Below are 5595 nucleotides of genomic sequence, written 5' to 3' on the forward strand. Positions count from 1 at the left end.
GTCTAGTGCATGCAGCGCTGAGACTTCAGCTGGGGTCTCCACCCCAGTTCGAGGCTCTCTCCAGAGCCCAGTGGATGTTACTGGGGTTCTCAGATGCTTTTTCTACAAGACATGTAAACAGCTCAGATCTGGTGCTGATCAGGAATGAAAGGAAATCCTGAAATCTTGTTTCACTTGTGTCACAACTGCCCTGGGTGCCTGCTCCTGCGAGGGGTGCACCAGGACGGGGCATGCAGCAGTCCAGCAACTAGTGCAGGAATGGGCAAAATGGCGGATCTGGTCAGCAACTGGCCTCCATTTCCCAGCACCCCCTGCCTGCGTGGCTGTGGCAGGTTTATATCCATTCCCTAGCAGCGTCTGCACTGTGATAGTGCAAGGCCAGGTTTTCCATAGAGATTGGCTCCAGCAGCACAGCAGGGTGCGGGGATACTGCAGGACTGGGCTGGGATCTTGCAGTGGTGACAGCGTGGTCTGGAGCTGGGGCAGAGCCGCAAGCTGTAGCCTGCATGCTCCAGGCAGGGGCACGCGGGCAGCACATCGTGGCTCTGCCCTGCATCCTTGCACCGGTGACAGCCTGGTCCAGAGCCGGGGTGGAGCATGCAGGCTGCCGACTGCACTGCTGCCCTGGCTCCAACCACGCTGCCACCCCTGGAAGATCCCAGTCTGCTCCTGGAGCAGCTCCCTGCCCCTCCCGCTGCCCTGCCAGCACTGCTGGGGGTGGTCTCTGTGGAAACCCTGGCCCTGTGCTATCACAGTGGGGCTGCTGCTTGGGTCTCCATGGAAACCTGCCACAGCCACGCAGGCAGGGGCTGCTGGGAAATGGAGTCCACTGCCAGTCAGATCCAGCCCATGGCAGGGACTTTTCCTGCCCTTGACCTAAAGTGACCTTGAGGACGGAGCAACCTGCTGTGCAAAGTGAGAGGCAAGCGCTCCTATTCCTCTTGTTCAGTCTTAGTCTCCTTCACGGGGAATTGGGCTCCAAGCAGCAGGGAAAGTTGCTGAGGTTTCTTCTGAGGATTTAGGCATTTCCCAAATAATAACTATAATCTAACTAAATAAACCTGCCGTTTTGGTCTACTTCATCCTTCCCTGGTAGAGCCCTGATGTTCCCCCGAGGACCCCACCACGAGGAGCAGGTGTGACTAACTCTGTATTGCTCCTGCACTCACCCGAGCAAATCACGCCGGCATCACTGTCCTGTGAGCACTGAGAGGCGCCCAGCCTGGTAACAGGGCAGTGCCACAGATGGGCTTCAGTCCCATTACAGTGAAATGTGTCTTCCCTGACAGGGCCGGTTCCCTTCCCAAAATGCCCTCCTTGTGGAGCAGACACAGCGACTCCGCAGTCGAGCTGATGACAGAAGACATTGGCATCGGATAAATCCCAGCGCGAGTCGCAGAGGGTGCCCCAGACACCGAGCACCTGGACCTCCACTCTCCCCGAGCACCGGGTGCTGCCGTTCACCAGCCTGAACCCTGGGGGGAAGGGAGAGGGTGGGTAAGAGAGGAGATGAATAGCCCCCGTGCCCGTCTACACCAAGTGGGTAGAGAAGGGAAAGGGAAGTTGCTTCCTTCCTCCTTGTCCTGGATGTTTTCGGTTTACCAGAAGCTGATCCCAGTCATTATTCCCTATGCAGTTACGATATGGACAAAGGACCCATGTAGCATCCTCCAAAATAAGGTGTATTTTTATAATACTTCAGCAGCCACGTGAGTCAGGATGTATCCTGTGGTATTTTGAAGCCTAATCAGGGACAAGAGCACAGTGACCAAGATGTGAACTATCTCCGGTTACCCTTTATCATCAGGCAACTATGTGCAAACAAGCAATTTCTGTGGAGCTGCTGACATGCAGTGACCCCCGCCCCCACCTTGGTTTTCGTGCAAGGCAGCCGGTAGATCTTATAGCTTTTTAGTGATACATCGTCATCTAGAGCACACATCCATAGTAGTTTAGACATTATATTGAATACTTACTAGAGCATATGACACCAACATCATTTCCATGTGTACATGATTGATCTGCGTATGGCGTTTTGGGGCAGTACACAAGGTGAGACTCATTCCCCACACACTGGAACTCTTCAGTCCAAACAGGCCCTTGTCCTTCTCCAAAGCGAGCTCCTCCTGGGGTGGATACAGCTGTCCCGCACTGCAACTGACTGCAGACAACACTGGCAGCCTGGAGATCAAAGTGGGAATCACAGACGCTTTCCCAGGTGTCTCCGTGTTTCATCTCCACACGTCCTACACAGGTCCCAGGCCCTCCGAACAGACAGGCTTTAACATGACCTAGAATATGAACAAAGGCAGGAGTTTTCAAAGTGCTAGTTTAGACCTGGACCCTCCTCCCTGAGAGGTCTTTTATTAAGAGCCCGTTGTTGGGGATGCTGCTGAGGCAGAGCAGTGCAGGCCCGGTGCTGGCAGGGGTCCGAGCAGGCTGGCCAGCCTGACCGAGGAACACAGCAGCCACACCTGCAGCAAAACGCAGCTCATAAAAGCTGCCCCAAGGTTGGAGCGACAGGCATATGGATTGGCTTCTGGAGCACCAACTACCCATGTAGCACCAGCCTGGGCCCTGGGTCTGCAGACTAGGCAGCAGTTTTGCTGGGGCAAGCCTCCTGGTGCCTAACTGCTTTGACCCTCTGCCTGGCACTGCCCACCCTGTTTTGTCATGATTTACCCGAAGAAATCAGTTGTGCCCTTTTTCTGTAGTCTCCCTGACTAAGGGAGGCCAAAAAGGGACTTGATGGTGTTAGAAATATTATTTAAAATGTATAGTAAATAGAGTGTTGTTAGAACCACACAGCTGGCATTTCGTGCCTGGTGGGGGCGGGGGAGAAACTACCAAGGGCTCTTTGTGTTAAGGTATCACTCCCTTTTCTTCGGCAAATTTACTATCTCTTTGTTACACTAAAACACATACTCCTTAGCTTTCTCATGCAGATAAGAGAAATTGCAATTTTTAATGATCGTGTCCTTGGGAAAGAATGGGTTTGAACTTTTGGTAACCTGGAGAGCTTTTCTGAGCATGCGTAATTAGCTAATGCATATATGCCTATCTGCCCCGCATACTTAAGTAGCTAATTATAATGCACATGGGACGTATGAAGCGACATGTTTACATATATGTTTGTATGAACCGGAAATAAGTTGTAAGAGTTCCTGTTTCTGCACACGTGCCCAGGAGAGAGGGGATAAAAGCCAGCTGAGAGTTTTCCTCACGGGCAGAGTGTGGTCTTTTCTCTTCGCTCTGACCCTATTTGCAAATATATCCTTTGTGTTACTAACAATGTGTGCCTGAAGGATTATTATTCGTGAGCCTCCAAAGAAACGAACCGTGATTTTTATATCAATTTTTGGCGAGCCAGGCAGGAGTGCTTTGGACGACCCCGGAATTCAGTGACAAGTTCGTCTCTGCCACCACGGGGAGTGCGCACCGAGCCGCCTTTTTGGGCTCGCCCAGGGGGGCTTGAGACGTGAGTCGGGATATCCGTGAAGCGGATACGCCCTTTTAGAATTTGTATTACGAGACTAATAAATTTGCAAAGCCGGCAGATTACGGGGTAAAAATGCAAAAAGGTGATTTAATTAAGTTTTGTCAACTCGAGTGGCCAACATTTGGGGTCCACTGGACCCCGAAAGGATCCTTTGTGGTAAAAGAAGTGATAGCTATCCATGAAATAATTATGCAGAACGGGTATTGGAATCAGTTTCCTTATCTTGATTGTTGGTTGTGGGTGGTTCAAAATCAACCACCTTGGATTAAAGAATGCTTAGTAAAGTCTCATGTGATGGTTGTTAAAGGAAAGACTCGAGGAGGACCGCCTGTACTCCCTGAGTCTAATGAGGGGGGGGATTCTGAATTGGCTGAGTATCGGACCCGCTCTCCGGTTGCCCTGTCAAGTAGTGAAGATGAATCGGACACCTCCTTGGAATCCGGTCCCTCTGCACCACTGCTCCCTCCCTCAGGGAGACCACCACCGGCGTATCAAAGCATACCTAATGAGTTAGAGTGTGAGCCTCAGCCAAGTGCCCCATCTGAATCGGGGAATAAGGGCTATTATTTGCGCAAGCCTGTAGAGTCACAGCCGGTGCTGAACCGCCCGATGCGAGAGGTTATTGGAGAGGGGGGCAATGCAACTTTTGTCTACACCCCATTTAGTACTTCAGATTTATTTAACTGGAAGAATCAGAGCCCCTCTTTTCGTGAAGACCCTGAAAAGATAAGGTGCCTCGGGTTACTAATCTGTCTAAGTTGTATGAAGTGAGACAGAGAAGAGAGAGGGGGAACCGAGAGGTCACCTCATGCGGGCAGAAGAAAAGGGTGAGGACACAGAATGAAGGGGACGGGGATCTAAGACCACTACCCTTCGGGTTGGAGTCCGAGAAGATCCCATGGTAACCATTAGGGTTGGTGGCAAAAACTTTGAAGCCTTGGTGGATACTGGGGCTACATTGTCAATGATTCCAGAAAACCCCCCTGTGCAGGAACTAGTGAACAGCATGTACTTGTGGAAGGAATTGAGGGAACGCAAACCCGACTCCCTGCTTGTAAACCACTCCTCACCAAAGTGGGGGACCATTTGCTCGAGCACTCCTTTGTATATTCACCAAGTTGCCCGGTTGCACTACTTGGGCGGGACTTACTCACAAAATTGCAAGCTGAGATCTTTTTCAGAGACGATCAGATGGTGGTCCAGCTACCTGTCAAGCAGGGCTCGAATTATCAGATGGCTCTCCTGGAGGACCGGTGTCCTGCAGTAAGTTCGGAAGGTCACATGACTGGAGTGGACCCTTCGGTATGGGCTGATGGAACCCCTGCGCGAGCTAAGTCGGTCTCCCCGGTAAGGATCATACTCAAGGATGGGGAGGGGCCCGTTCGGGTAAAGCAGTATCCACTCAGCCGAGCGGCCAGAGCTGGACTCAAGCCGTTAATAGAGAAATACAAGAGGTGCGGATGGCTAGTGGAAGGGTCCTCACCCTATAACACCCCCATTCTTGGAGTGCCGAAGGCAGATGGGATCTCATACAGACTGGTCCAAGACCTGCGAGCAGTAAATAAGAAGGTCCTTTCAGACCATCCTGTAGTCCCGAACCCTCACACGATTTTGACACAAGTACCGGGGGAAGCTGAAATATTTTCAGTGCTAGATTTGAAAGATGCTTTCTTCTCTATTCCCCTTCACCGAGAGAGTCAAAAATTGTTTGCTTTTGAATGGGAAGTTTGGCTATGGGTACATTCTCCCCGAGGGGAGGTGCACCGCTCCTGGAGGCGTTTTAATGCCGGGCCGATGCGTGGAGTGGATGGAGCAAGCTCCGAGTCCATCTCCCAGTTTAGTGAAAAAAAAAAAAAAAAAAAAAAAAAAAAAAAAATCCATTTAGTGTGGAGTCCTCACGTCGGGGACCACTGCAGCTACAGTAGTGAAGTATTTGTTGCAGGAGATCATTCCCCGGTATTTCCTGCCTGAATCCGTCGAGTCAGATCAAGGACAACACTTTGTGGGAAAAGTGGTTCAAGAAGTCGCGCAAACTTTCAAAATCACTTGGAAACTACACACACCATGGAGACCACAGAGTTCAGGACAAGTGAAAC

At 51.2% G+C, this 5595-nt stretch overlaps 1 pseudogene; it reads right to left on the reverse strand.

Moving 5' to 3' along the window:
• Positions 1 to 5252: 5252 nt before the first annotated feature.
• LOC149851880 (U2 spliceosomal RNA) lies at positions 5253 to 5388 on the reverse strand (annotated as a pseudogene).
• Between the last annotated feature and the right edge of the window lie 207 nt (positions 5389 to 5595).

This window comes from Crocodylus siamensis, unplaced genomic scaffold (genome assembly GCF_052110815.1).
Source record: "Crocodylus siamensis isolate JL-2025a unplaced genomic scaffold, ASM5211081v1 HiC_scaffold_79, whole genome shotgun sequence".
Lineage (NCBI taxonomy): Eukaryota > Metazoa > Chordata > Crocodylia > Crocodylidae > Crocodylus > Crocodylus siamensis.